Raw genomic sequence first — 14,630 nt, forward strand, 5'->3', positions numbered from 1 at the left:
TAATTCTATCTTCAACCCTGTAGACTGGAAGGTAAAATAGAAAACAAAAGTTAAATAAGCATACCATCTGTACCATATAAAGATGTGTGTAATATGGCAATGACTGAAATAATATCAGAGTACTTTTTCTCTCTCCCAGAAATTTGGCAGGATTTTGATTGGTGGTGTTTTGAAATAGAGTTTTGTTGAATTGCCTCCAAACATCTGGTTTTCTTGTTTCTATAATATGTATGCATATAGACCTTTCTTTTTAGGCTTGCTTGCCTCAGGGGAAGGGAACCCACCAGAAACTTGTGTGCAGGAACTTAAAAATGGTTAATATACCCATTCTAAACTAATCATGTTTACTTGCATTTTGGTTTTAGTATTGTTATGCTTGTCTGGATGTTCTTGTTGCTATTGATACTCCTGTTTTTACTGTTAAATTGGGAATATATGGCAGTTTATGGTTACATTTGAGTGTTGGTTGGATATTCCGTGTCTTTTTAATATACTGGAAGCCACCTTGAAAGACGTGGTGCTATAAATGTGCAAAAATGTATTAAATAAATAAATGGAAATGATTACCTGAAGAAATAGAAGGTAGAAATAGACAGCTAGTATGGCTTTACAGCACTGGGGGACTGAGGTTCAAATGCTCCCTACCTACAAATCTCAGCAGGTAAACTTTTATGTCACTATGTCTCATTTTATGTCACTATGTCTCACCTTAACCCTAGTCCAACTGTTGCTGTGAGGATAATATGGTAGAACCCATCAACATCATTTTCAAGTATTTGGAGGTTGTTGAAATTAATAACACCGTACTTTTCCATGTGTAAGATGAGGGTTTTTTTATTTAAAAATTATGTTAAGAATTGGGGGTCGTCTTATACACGGATAGTGCATGGGGGGGACGTGGGATTGGTTGCTGCTGTGAGCAGGAGATTGTGAGCGGTGATTGGGTGTGTTATTGGTGGCTGAGACAAGGGCTGGTGTTGATTGGCTGTCACTGTGGCAATTGGGCGGGCGATTGCTGGCTTCTGTCAGCGAGGGGACAGATGATAGGTGGCTTTGGCGACGTGTGCGAGTGGCAGCATAGGTCGGGTGTGTGAGTGATTTTCGGCAATCCCCCCCAAAAAGTTCCACAACTCTGGGCCATCCCCCGCCCCCGAAAGCTCAACAACTCTTGGCAATCTCCCCCTATTTTCTAAATTTGGAGTCCCCAAAAACAGGGGCGTCTTATACATGGGGGGGGGGGGGTGTTATACACAAAAAAAGGCAATTCCCATCATGCATTTTGTATGTTTTACATTTATATCCCACTTTTCGTGTACTGAGTTCTCCTCCTCCCCATTTTAGCCTTACAACAAACTTGTGAAGTTAGGCTGGTGGCTGAGCTTCATGACTGAGTAGGGATTTTAGCCCTGGTCTCCCAGTTCCTAGTCCAGCATTCACCACTGCATTAAGCTGTTTCTGCAGTGCCTATTTCTGGTAGAAGTTTTAAAAGTAATATGGCAGCTGATGGGGGTGGGTGGAATGGGGAAATGGTTAGCATGCTTCTAAAGCCCTCCTTACATCACTGTAAATGGATGTCTATATCAAACCATTAGGGGAAAGTTTTTTCTCTCTCTCCTGGCTGACGGCCATTGACTGATGTGTGACGATTTCATTTAAAATAGTTTTGTTTGTGGTTATTCCTTGCATGAACTGACATTGGTAGAGTTCAGTTTGGATAACTTGGCCTGTTTTTAAGAATGAAGTATCCTAGTAAAATAGTGTGTGTGTGTGTGTGTGTGTGTGTGTGAATAAACACATTTTTTTTTACCCATACATTATTATTTTTAAAGAAAACTCAGTTTCTATATTCATGTTGCGCTTTAGACGTGGGTTGTAACTATAGTGTTGAAGATCAAATATACCTTAGTATGGCTTTGTTTAAAGAGGTATGTGCTGTCATATCCAGCCCTAAGGGGATAGCTAGCTTAAAGTCCATTTGCATTTATCTTTTGCATGATTTGATTATTCTTAGACCAATGTGTATTTCTGTGAGTTTGTCTACATTACATTTCATTTGCCATTTGGCAGCTCATTGATCACACAGATCTGTATCCTTTTGAACTTCAGTTGCTGCTATATTTGTGTTCATCACTCACTTTGATTTAGTGCATCATCAGCAGTTTGCATTAGTTTACTGTGGGATCTCCTGTCTCTGTGATAAATTAACATCTTTTGTGGTTTTGGTTGTACTGTATACATCATGCCAAGGACCTTTTATCCACTCTACTAGACAGACACTTAAAGCTGAGAGGCCCTTTAAATGTTAGTCTAGCTGCCTGGGAAGTATTTTTAAGGAATGCCACCCAAGTTGCTGGGAAAATATGTAATTTATAAAACGACATGAGTCTTTCTCACAGAACTGACCCACATATGCTTAGGACTTCCAAGATACACCCCACACTCCCAGTTATGTGGTTGGGCTTACTTATTTGTTTATTCTCACACATTGCCTCAAGGTATCTTACAATACAGTGGTACCTCTGGTTACGTACTTAATTCGTTCCAGAGGTCCATTCTAAACCTGAAACTGTTCTTAACCTGAAACTGTTCTTAACCTGAAGCACCACTTTAGCTAACAGGGCCTCCCGCTGCTGCCGTGAGATTTCTGTTCTCATCCTGAAGCAAAGTTCTTAACCCGAGGTACTATTTCTGGGTTAGCAGAGTCTGTAACCTGAAGCGTATGTAACCTGAGGTACCACTGCACTTACAATTAATGAAACCCCTAAATAAAAGATAAAATCCATAAAAGCAGTAGGAAAACACTCACACCTAAACAGTAAAATACAATAGCAGGTAAAGCCAAAAATCAATAAAATCAACAGAGAATTTTCAAGTATTACAAACAATTAGAGGCAGGAGATCACAGGATATACCTTAGCTGATGTTTGTAAAAGGGTGAAGAGGATGCTCAGGATTGCCCATGGATATTCCTAGATCAGATTACAAGTGAAGATAGTTAGTTGTCATGATACCACCCAGTTCCTATATTCTAAAACAGCATAGAAAACATGCCACAGCACTAAGCTAAAATCCCCTGCCATCACCTTTTGGAATATGACATCTTCATAAGAGTGAAAACAAGAGCACAGTGTTCCCAGTCCCCATCTGTACCAGCTGGTTGACAAGAATTTAGTGGCCTGGGATACTGAAAGCCAGTGTTCAGCTGGACTCATTTTGAGTTTCATTCCATTTGTGTTCCTCCTTTCTCCTCAACTGCTTCATTAACACCCCTCCCCCAATCCCAGAAAACCAGGGGTGCAATTGAGTTTTAATTGTCGGGAGGTGATACTTAGGAATGATCAGGTGCACCCGACATTGGGGTGTGGGTGTGTGCCGTCACGCACACAACGCCACCATCCGTCCAGGGATGCGCAGGTGTCCCTTTGAGGATTGCCAGAGTGCCTTCCTGGAAGGCTTTCTAGCAATCACGGTGGGGAGTGTGTAGGGTGAAAATCGCCCTCCAAGCCTCCAACCCCCACCCAATAGGTCAGCTGAGGAGAGGGGCGGCAACTCTGCTGTGATGCTCCTGCTTCTTTCTGCCTCCTGGGTCAGAACTGACGCAGGAGTGGAGCTATGGCTGGGTGCCGCACACACCTGTACAGGAGGGGGGTGGCAGCACAGCAATGCTGCCCCTCCTCCACTACACCCCCAGGTCAGACCTGACTCCTTTTTTCCGTCATAAACTAGTACTTACTCTCTACTGGTGCAGGAATATGCATGGACATTGCAGCAATTAACCAGTCCCCCAACCAAATGCAAACAGGAAGAAATAAGACTAGATTACTTGGAGGAAATCAGTGTTGCACATAACAAAATATTATTTATTTTGCTTCCTGGAAACCACTGCTTGGGTCTTTAAAACATGCATGATATTTTAATTTTCCTTGAGTCTGCTTTTTTCCTATCCATTGGTAGGCACTTTAGTTTTTTGGGGGTGGTCTATAGCTAAATTGAAAATATTCTGTACATTTCCTGTACATTTCTCTCTCACACTCTGTCTCTTTCTGTTTGTGTATTCTTGCCTGGATTTTCAATAATGCATGATAATCTATTAAGATATCCAATTGCTTGTTAAAATCTGTCTAGTAATACTTGAAACTGAGGCTGATTAAAAAAAAGTCCTGGGTGGTTGGGCAGAGTGCACTGCATGGCAGGTTTTCATCTTATTTCAATAAGAAAAATTAATAAATCATTTTTTTCCTGTTCTGTTTCTTAGAGACATTACCACTATATGAGAAGGAATATAATATCTTTGTTTCTAATAGTTCGGCTGATTTATTCTTTGTCCCATGGCTACTATACAACGTGTACTATATGCTTCGTCTCTTCTCAGTCTGCTTGACCCTAGAATTGTACGTGCTGCTTACTTGAAGATAGAAGTTTTTGTATAAAGCGGTGTTCGGGGAGTGAGTGTTCGGACCCCAGGGCACTTACTTGTGGGGTGCCACAGGGCTCTGACCTCTCCCCCATGCTTTTTAAAATCTATATGAAGCCGCTAGGAGAGATATCAGGGAGTTCAGGCTGAGTGTTCACCAGTATGCAGATGATACCCAGCTCTACTTCTCCTTTATATTGTAACTAGTGAAGACAGTGAACGTCCTGTGTGAGTGTCTGGAGGCAATTGGAGGATGGATAACGTTTAATGCTGTGGTTCCTAATGTGGGGCACACGCCCTACAGAGGGGCAATTTGATTTTTAAGGGAAGCAATTTGAGAATGAGTTATTAACAGCTAATGGCCTTTTAGGCTTCCTCCATGTGAATAGGAGTTCACTTTTTGAATAATAAGAATTATATGTCACAGGGAGGGCATCAGGATTTTAGAGATGCTTAGGTGGGGCATGGCCAAAAAAAGGTTAGGAACCACTGGTCCTAATGGATTGAGGTTGAATCCCAAGAAGACAGAAGTCCTGTTTCTGATGGATAGAGGGTGGGCGGGGGGGGGGGGATTCCTGGTCCTTAATGGGATAACTATGCCCCTGAAGGTCTAGGTATTCAGCCTTGGAGTCATTTTGTACTCACAGCTGTCCATGGAGGCTCAGGTCATTTCTGTGTCCAGGGTAGCTGTCTGTCAGCTTCATTTGGTACATTAGCTGAGACCCTACCTGCTTACACACTGTTTCACCATAGTGGTACATGCACTGGTTATCCCCTGCTTCATCTACTGCAAAGTACTCTGTGTGGGGCTAGCTTTGAAGTTGACTTGGAAGCTACAACTAATCAAGAATGCGGCAGCTAGACTGGTGACTGGGAGCGGCCAACAGAACCATATAACACTGATCCTACAGGATCTACACTGGCTCCTAGTATGTTTCTGAGCAGAATTCAAAGTGTTGCTGCTGACACTTAAAGCCCTAAATGGCCTCGACCCAGTATACCTGAAGAAGTGTCTCCGCCCACATCGTTCAGCCCGGGCACTGAGATCTAGCTCCAAGGGCCTTCTGGTGGCTCCCACACTGAGAGAAGTGAGGTTACAGAGAACCAGGCAGAGGACCTTCTTGGTAGTAGTGCCCACCTTGTAGAATGTCCTCCCATCAGATGTTGAGGAGATAAATAGCTATACACATTTTAGAAAACATCTGCTGTTTGCTTGTTTTCCCAAAACAATTGCTAAGATTAACCACAGTTTGTCCCAGTTCAGAGATAATTACAAACAGTGGTTAGTTGAAAATGGAAACAAATGTTTCTATTCTCCTCATGCCTGCAGCAAAAGAGGAGAGGAGCAGGAAGAATTCATGAGCCCCAGACTCATTCATGTACCACCAAACTATAGTTAAGCATGTTATCTAAAAAGTCTCTTACATCAGCTAGTTTTCCTACAAAGTACCACCTGAACAGAGCTGACCTATCTATCCTGACTGACAGTCTTCTTCTGTCATTGTTCTGCGTGTTCTGTGATGTTGAGTTGCTCGGCCAAATCCTGAAATAGAAGATATTTACCCTACAGTGAGAGTTTGAGAATGTATGGCTGGATTTATTTATTTTTTAAGTACAGTCATACCTCGGGTTACAGACACTTCAGGTTGGACGTTTTTGGGTTGCGCACTGCGCCGAACCCGGAAGTACCGGTTATTTCTGGGTTTCAGCACTTGTGCATGTGCAGAAGCACTAAATCTTGCTTTGTGCATGTACAGAAGCGCCGAATTGCAGCCTGCGCGTGTGCAGACACGGTGCTGTGGGTTGCAAACACTGCAGGTTGCGAACGTGCCTCCCGCATGGATCATGTTCGCAACCTGAACATCCACTGTACAGTAGAACAAATGTTTCTCATTGAGAGTGACCCTGACGTTGCTGGTGTGTGCCTGAACCAGCTCACTCAATACTGGCACAATTAGCAAGTACTATTACAATGCCTCTGGAAAATACTCCATTCCATTCTCTGGTAGAGTGCCATTATATGAGTTTGTAAAATGTCAATCAATATTGTTGCTAAGTTTCAAGAGAGAGAGAGAGAGAGAGAGAGAGAGAGAGAGAGAGAGAGAGAGATGGAGAGTGAGAGAGAGAGTTAGAAAGTCACTATATAGGAATTCTCGGGAATGCTTTGTTTTTCATTGATATAATCCATCAAATAATATATTCCTTAAAGCAAATTTAACTATCTAGTAGAGGTACCTTGAAACTTTATAGGCACCATCAAACCATGTTCAGTAGTGGCGGTGCCATCCCTTAAACATTTTGTTTCAGATTACAAATGCAGATTGCTTTGTGACCACACTCTCATTGCCTTTGTGACATTCAAAGCTAGCTAATAGGGAGCTTTAGTACTAATAGGGGGAAAAGTGGTCTTCGCATATACCCATATTAACAAACTGGTTTCTGAGGGGAAGACACAGCTACTTCCTTCAGGTCTGTCAAATTTAGAGCTTCACAACTGCAAACATTTTATTTAAATCACTATGTGTATGACTTCATAAACGATACATTCTGTGTTTTTCTCAGTTTGGGGCCCTGGTTCAGATCTTAGTGCACTGCTGTTTTCAGTGTTCACTGATTACTTAACTGTTAATGTAGCCGTAATGAAGGGTTGCTAATCCATAATGTTCATTAGTAAACACACAGAGAGACATTTCCCTCACTTATTACCTCTGCCGGGTCTCAAAATGGACCACCAGCATGCCTTTATTTGATAGGCCTCCACAACTCAAGACAACCTGCAAATAACATCTACATCCTATGGCCACAGGGCCCAGCAAGCATCCCTTCTTTGCAATCAGTATGGGACTGCGAAAAGGGGGCAGAGCACCACAATGCAAGAGCAGATGGACTTCATTCAGCTTGGCAGCCCATAAGTTCTAGAGATCTGTTACAAGCAACAGTGGTGGATCTTGGGCTTTCAAATTTCAGCGGCACCCGACGTTTGGCACACCCGCTCTTGCCTTCTATTTGACATCATTGTTCTGGTGCCCTCTCAGCTTGGCTCCCAGTGCAGGCGAACCAGTCACGCTCCCCTAAATCCACCTTTGTAAGCAAAGAACACACTAGCACATTTTAGGAGGAAGACAAGTAACAGATGGTATGGTGGGACCGAGGTGCTTACCTGATGTCTCAGCTGGTGAGTCGCTGCTACTTCCCCAGAGGGTGTGGTAGTGTTGAATGAACACACCAACTGAGCTAATTTGATGCTCCTGCTGGTGGATTTCCTCCTCACTGAAGTTGCTGCCACTTCACCCCATCCCTCTTGCCTTGTGGTCAGCAGCAGTGACTCACCTGGTAGGAGGTCAGGTTATTGTCTCTGCCCTACTACACCATCTGCAGAGGAAGATTTTAATGTTACCGCCATACCTCGAGTTGAATGCACTTCGGGTTGAGCATGTTCAAGTTGCGCTCTGCTGCAACCCGGAAGTAACGGAGCGTGTTACTTCCGGTTTTCGCTGCTCGCACATGTGCAGACACTCAAAATGATGTCATGCGCATGCGTGGAAGCGATGGAACGTGACCCTCGCATGTGCAGACGCGCCGTCGCATCGTGCATTCCGTTCGGGATGCGAATGGGGCTCTGGAATGGATCCCGTTCGCATCCCAAGGTACCACTGTATACTGCCCATCCCCAATCCTCTTCAAATCTGGTGCTATCATTATCCAAGCCATATCTAGCTCTTTCAGGTACACATTAATTCATCTGAGGGCAGAGGGGAGGGAGGAAAACCAGAAATTGCACTAGGAAGGAAAGTTCCTGTTTTAAAGAGTAAGTTTAGCCATAGCCATTTTCAGGTGCTGGATTTGTTTGTTTTGTGTGTGCGTGTGTGACATCGTCTTTTTTGCGGGGGGGGGCTTGCTTTGCCTTGTGAAAGGAAACAGCAACAAGAGGAATTTTGGGGAAACTGGGGTGGTGAATGCAGAACAAGGCCAGAGGTAGCCATGCCCCCAAATGCTGAAACAATTCAAACTGGTTCATGAAAGTGGGATATGGGAGCACATAGACTATGTCAGACATATTTGTGGATGGAGTGACAGAGAGGTGCAGAGAGAGAAACAAGGGCAGAGGAGTAGGACAGAGTGGGATGAGGTACCAATTTAGTCCCCCCACAGGGCCTATGAGCATCACTTGGGGTAAACTTAAGACATCTTTCTGAAAGAATTGCATTTATTTATATTTATTTATTCACAACATTTAATCTTTTTGAAGTCAATGTGTTTCAGATTTAAGAAAAGTGTAATATAGGGTGGCCACATAACTTTACCTCACCAAAAGGTAGCACGTCAACAAAAAAGAGGACACAGGTTTCCATAAAATATGCATGTGCTAATTCATGGGTATAGATAAAAAAGCAGAAAGAATTACTGTATTATAAATAGAAATACAGTACATCTCACGGTAGCGGCGAAGACTTCCTGCATGCCTGCTCAGCATGCTCTCCAGGTGCTGCCTGTTGATGGACAAATTCAAACACCTTGCTCTCCCCCCCAGTGGTTCTTTATCTTTAAACCAGACTTGGACCAGACTGCTCTTCAAGCAGAGAAAAACTTTAATGAAAAAAGTAGGACAAATAGCCACCCTAGCTTAACACTGATTTTTAAGTTGGGCACATTTAAGTGGTTTTTTAAAATAATAATAATAATAATAATAATAATAATAATAATAATAATAATAATAATAATTGACAGTGGACTATCAACTGTAAATTGCAAGGAGGGAAAGAATTATCCAAATTATAATTTGGATAAAATTACAAATTTATGTATCAGTGCTGGCTCCAGAAAGAATTATAAGATACCAGTATCATTTCTCTTGCTTTAGTACTTAAAGCTGCTTGTTTGAGGATAATAATTTAATTGCACATATGCCTTTCTGGTAGCAAAGTTTTTTTATTGCTTCTAATTGCACTCACTGTTGAATTTGAAACATTTTAAAAAAATAAAGGCATGGAATAAACCTAGTGTTCTTACAGTATGTCATAAGGCATTTTATGGTGCAGTGAACAACTGCAAGGGAAGCAAGCCTCTTCTCAGCCAGTCCTGGTTTTATAATATTTTTACTCTAAGTTTGACCTGCCCTCTCCTTGCAATACTTAAATGCCCTTCAACTTGCCTGCTCTGATTGAGCTGTAATGCTGCTTTCTTGTTTGGGCTCATTTTTTCCTTATCCTTATCTGGGAACCTTAAACAATGTCATAAGTTCATGTGGGTCTTCTTCCTCCATTTCCCATAAAGTTTCTTATCTTTGTGTCTATCAGCCAAATCAGTTCGTTCTTCTCACAGTGGATTCAGAATACCAAGAAGACCACAATTCTCATGTTATAGCCTGGTCTTTTTAAAGTTTCTATTGCCAAATATTAGTGGTGGTGGTGAATATTATTTGTTGCTAGGGTTATGTTTATTTTTTATACTCCCAAGGCTAATAGATGCAGCCAGAAAGAAAACCCTAATATGATGAACAACAGCAAATAAGTTGTTCTCAGGATATCTGAAGCATCTGGCTTAACAATATGCCTACTGCAGCCCCTTTCAGACTTTTGCCTGTGCACACCCAGAGAACTGTGAAGAAGCAAGCAGGGCTGGTGCACTGGTCATGCCCCTAACATGAATACCCATCCCAGTCCCAGTCCCAAAACCTTGGCACATTCAGTTCAGTTGTGAAATAAGACCCTAAGAGCAGTGAGAGTACCTGATGATAGTGCAGAGCTCCCAATCATTAAGAGGTGTTTTATGTGCATATACCTGTACTTACATAGGTTTCCCCTTCAGACACATGAAATGTCAGGTGCCTTGGGAATGGAGCGGGAATTCATTCATGTTGGGAAGAGGGTTAGAGTGCTCATCCCTTGTGCATTCATTCTGGACCCATTATCAACATGAATGCCTTCCAGCTCCATCCCCAAGACCAGGCTTCCTCAACCTCGGCCCTCCAGATGTTTTTGGTCTACAACTCCCATGATCCCTAGCTAGCAGGAGCAGTGGTCAGGGGTGATGGGAATTGTAGTCTCAAAACATCTGGAGGGCCGAGGTTGAGGGAGCCTGCCCTAGACACCTGCACATTTGGGTCTGAGTGGAAACTTAGATCTTAGAGATATGAAATTTTCTGAAACTTGTGAACCATAGGGGGAAAGAAAAGGTTTCTCCTAACAGTTATTGGGGTGGGGTGGGGAGAGATATAATTGCTAAGTAGTTTCTTATCAAACCCAAATCTTACTCCCCCTTGAACAACATAAAAGTTGCATCATGTATAACTTAGTTATAATACAAAATTGTGCCATGCAACATATTTATGATATTTAAAAATAGTTTTGTACAAGCAGAATTGCAAATATACCACCTGTATTCCACTTCCTTCTGTGGGTCTTGACTAGAGCTCAGTTTTCAACCATACTTTCTGATTTTACACGCAACTAGTCTGCTGTAGTTTCTGCCCTATGTCCTTCTGACCTTTTTATCCTCCTACAAGGCAGGGCAATAAGCTGCTTGTTTCTTAGTCTGTAGCAGAGTGCTCATATCACAAGTCATTTGAGGATAGAGGTAAAAAGGTTAACCATAATGGATCTGCCAGGTCAAAGACCACAGAAGCAACATACGTAGTATCTCCAAACTACCCTGAGGGTTCTCAGAAAAAGGCAAGCAGCAAACAACAAAGATCCTTTATGCTCTTCTCCTAAAGATGGCACCACCTTCTAGGTGCAGTTTTGAGTGTTGTACTGCATATGCAAGAATCATCATTCTCTAATGCTGTATGTGCAAGAATTATCATTCTCTAATGCTGTATATTCTTAAATAAAAACTGTTAAAATCATTTTACTCATCCAAACAGACAAATTTTTTCTTTGGAGTTCGTTTTCTTCAGTTCAAATTCCCCCCCATTAACATGGGGGGGGGGAATCCTCAGGGAAAAATGGGACCCTGCCCCCGCTTTTCAGCTTTCCTCCAAGCTCTCTTGTATCCATCATCCTAAGCGCCCTCTGACAAACGTACTTAAGAGTAAAATCATCCTGACCCATTCTGAATTACCAGGCAAGACATAACTGTGTTTCTAAGAGGTAGACATATAATTCTTTCAGTATCCCTGTTATTCGCGTAAAGGGGGAACATCATTAGTATCCTTAAAAATTAGTCACTGGTAAACACAGTCAATAGTATTGACTCATCAGCTGATGAGTCACCAAAAAAGGCCTGCCTTGTTGTTAACAAGATATTTCCCATCATTTTTATCACCTAAGGAGGCCTTTCTCTGTACATCAAATATTTTATCAGCCAGGGCATAATCCATGCAATTTATTTGCCTTATGAAAAGTCTCTCTGACCGACAATAAGCTTCCCTGTAGACAAATGTTAGACAGAGCCAAATACTTCCACCACGGCTGTCATACGTGTTTTCGTTAATCCTGGTTGACCTGGGATTTTTAAATTCCACTAGTACTTTGGGCCTGGCTGGGTTGGATTAACAGCTACTGTCAGTGGCGTAGCGTGGGGGGTGCCAGGGGTGCCAGCCGCACCGGGCGCAACATCTGGGGGGGCGCGATTCCAGAGGGAAGGGACAAGCAATCGAGGCTTGGTTGGAGTGGGGGGTCGTCGTCTCCGTTTGGCCGGCCCCCCTCGAGGAAGCAGGAACCTCTCCAAGGCGCAGCGCGCAGTTGGTGGAGGGAAAAGGGCCGCGCAGCAGCAGCAGGATCCGATCCGAGCCTGCTAATCGCTTGCTGGGAATTAAGCGCCTCAAAGAGGCAAAGGAAGAGGTGGAGCCGCTGGCCCGGCCGGGAGGAAGCTGGAGAGAGCAGCGCGCCTGGGCGCGCGGCGAGGTTGGGTAGGTGCGCCCTGGCTGGCTACCCGCCTCCCGGGCTCAGTGCCTCCATGACCCCTCCAGCGGCGATGGGAGAGATGGGGGGGGGTCTGGAGCAGCCCCGGCTGGCCTGCTCCTGCTTCTCCCCCGCCTCCTTCCCGTTGCCGGCGCCTTGATCTCATCCGGATCAGGGACGAAACACGCCCATCCTTCGCTACTCCTTGTCGGGTCACTGCTTCATTTCTCCAGGGAGAGAGAGAGGAGAGGAGTCAAAGGATAAGGTGAAGCTACGGTATATCCTGTTCTGCATTTATTCCCTTCACTGCAGTCCTTTTATGCTGGATTTCACTAATGCAAACCGAAAATGGGATTCACCACAGATTTACTGGAGAGGAGTCCACTTACATGCTAAAAGTCACTGAGATCCATGTGGGAATCTTTTTTCAGCTGGGCGCTGCATTCCATCTTCTGCAACGTTTCACGGACCGCATCCTAGTGGAGGGCGAGGCCAGAGGGAACAGTGTGTGGAGCAAAGGATAGGATTTTTGGCTTTGTACAGAAAGCCTGCCATCCTAACCCCCCTTATGTAGGAGATAGCCCCACTGAATTCACTCTACGTTCTATGTAGACAGGGCTAGGGTTTCACTGTGTAAGCTGCAAGCTACAACTGGTCCTAAACCAATGGATTCATGTTACAAGAAAAAAAGATTCTGACTAAACATCAGAAAGAACTTTCTGACAGAGCAGTTCAACAGTAGAATGGTCCTCCTTAGCAGAGGATGGACTCTCCTTCCTTTGAGGTTTCTACACAGAGTTTGGATGGCCATCTGTCATGGATGCTTTAGCTGAGATTCCTGCATTGCAGGGGGTTGGACAAGATGATCCTCAGAGGTTATGCCCAAAACAGGTACAAGCAGTGGTGTAGCGTGGGGGGTGCAGGGGGGGCCAGCCGCACCAGGTGCAACATCTGGGGGTTAGGGTTAGGGGGCGCAAATCCACGGGTTAGGGGGCGCAAATTACTTGCCTTGCCCCGGGTGCTGACAACCCACGCTACGCCACTGGCTACTGTCCTTGTTTGGAGTAACATCTGGAAGCACTTTGAATATGGAGTGAATTCACTGATCCAAGTTGATCTGTGCAGAGGGGAAAAATAGGAAGTTGAATCATTTTTATAATTTACATAATTCTGATATTTTCCTTGTGCTTTAAAATATATGAATTCACTTGAAATCTAATTTTGATATGATCTATCATCTTGTTTAAAAAGGGACACGGGTAGTGCTGTGGGTTAAACCACAGAGCCCAGGACTTGCTGATCAGAAAGTCGGCAGTTCAAATCTCCGCGACGGGGTGAGCTCCCGTTGCTGGGTCCCTGCTCCTGCCAACCTAGCAGTTCAAAAGCACGAAGTGCAAGTAGATAAACAGGTACCGTTCTGGCAGGAAGGTAAATGGTATTTCCATGTGCTGCTCTGGTTCGGCAGAAGCGGCTTAGTCATGCTGGCCACATGACCCGGAAGCTGTATGCCGGCTCCCTCGGCCAATAAAGCGAGATGAGCACCACAACCCCAGAGTCGGCTGCGACTGGACCTAATGGTCAGGGGTCCCTTTACCTTTACCTTATATCATCTTGTTTCGATGAAGAGTCAGGTAGAATTGAGAGTGAACATAGCAAAGGGATAAAGGCCTTCTTCAGTATGAGTGGACAGGTTTTTCCTAAGCACAAGCACACACTTAAAAAAGGACTTGTAAACTTATTCAGAAACACTGTTGCTACAAACATCTGTCAAAAACCTTTAGGAGATTTTATTCTGTTTTCTCTTCAAATATTCAAGCCATCTGCCTCAGTATTCAGGTAACATACTTTCCAGATAATTTAAGCATTTTAATTTTCTTCAGAGACCAACTATAATTTGACAAGCTTTTGCAGTTTTATTTTTTATGTCTAGGGATGTGTGAAAGATAGAGGCACAATGCAGACATTTTGTGATCTTCAAATGATGTTGTTAGTCTTTAGTTCAATGCAGCCATTTTTAAATGCCAATCCCAATAGGTTAATGTGTTGGAAAATTTGTATTATCTTTGTTTTGTTGTAGGCTCCCTATTTTATAAACGTGGTACATTAATAAGAACTGCTACAATAAAACATAGTAAAGTGGTTATAGGAAAAGACAGTGATTATCATATTTTTCTCTTGCCCTATTAGATAAAAATGCCTTGCATGTGTCATAAAAACAAAAAGTAACATGCAAAATCCCATTAGATTAAAATATTATTGAATACTTCTTATGCCAACATAATCCTAATTATTTCATCTATAGTCTAGGTATATTGTACTTCTATAAAAAGAAGTCGTCAAATTCATACTTTTGGCAATTCTTTAAGAGAAAT

The 14,630-nt window shown here is 43.2% G+C and overlaps 1 protein-coding gene across 3 annotated transcripts in view; it reads left to right on the forward strand.

Annotated features, from left to right (window-relative positions):
* TRHDE (thyrotropin releasing hormone degrading enzyme) overlaps positions 1 to 14,630 on the forward strand; it is a 194,502-nt gene that overhangs the window by 118,940 nt on the left and 60,932 nt on the right. The window lies entirely within an intron of this gene.

Source organism: Podarcis raffonei, chromosome 10 (genome assembly GCF_027172205.1).
Source record: "Podarcis raffonei isolate rPodRaf1 chromosome 10, rPodRaf1.pri, whole genome shotgun sequence".
NCBI lineage: Eukaryota > Metazoa > Chordata > Lepidosauria > Squamata > Lacertidae > Podarcis > Podarcis raffonei.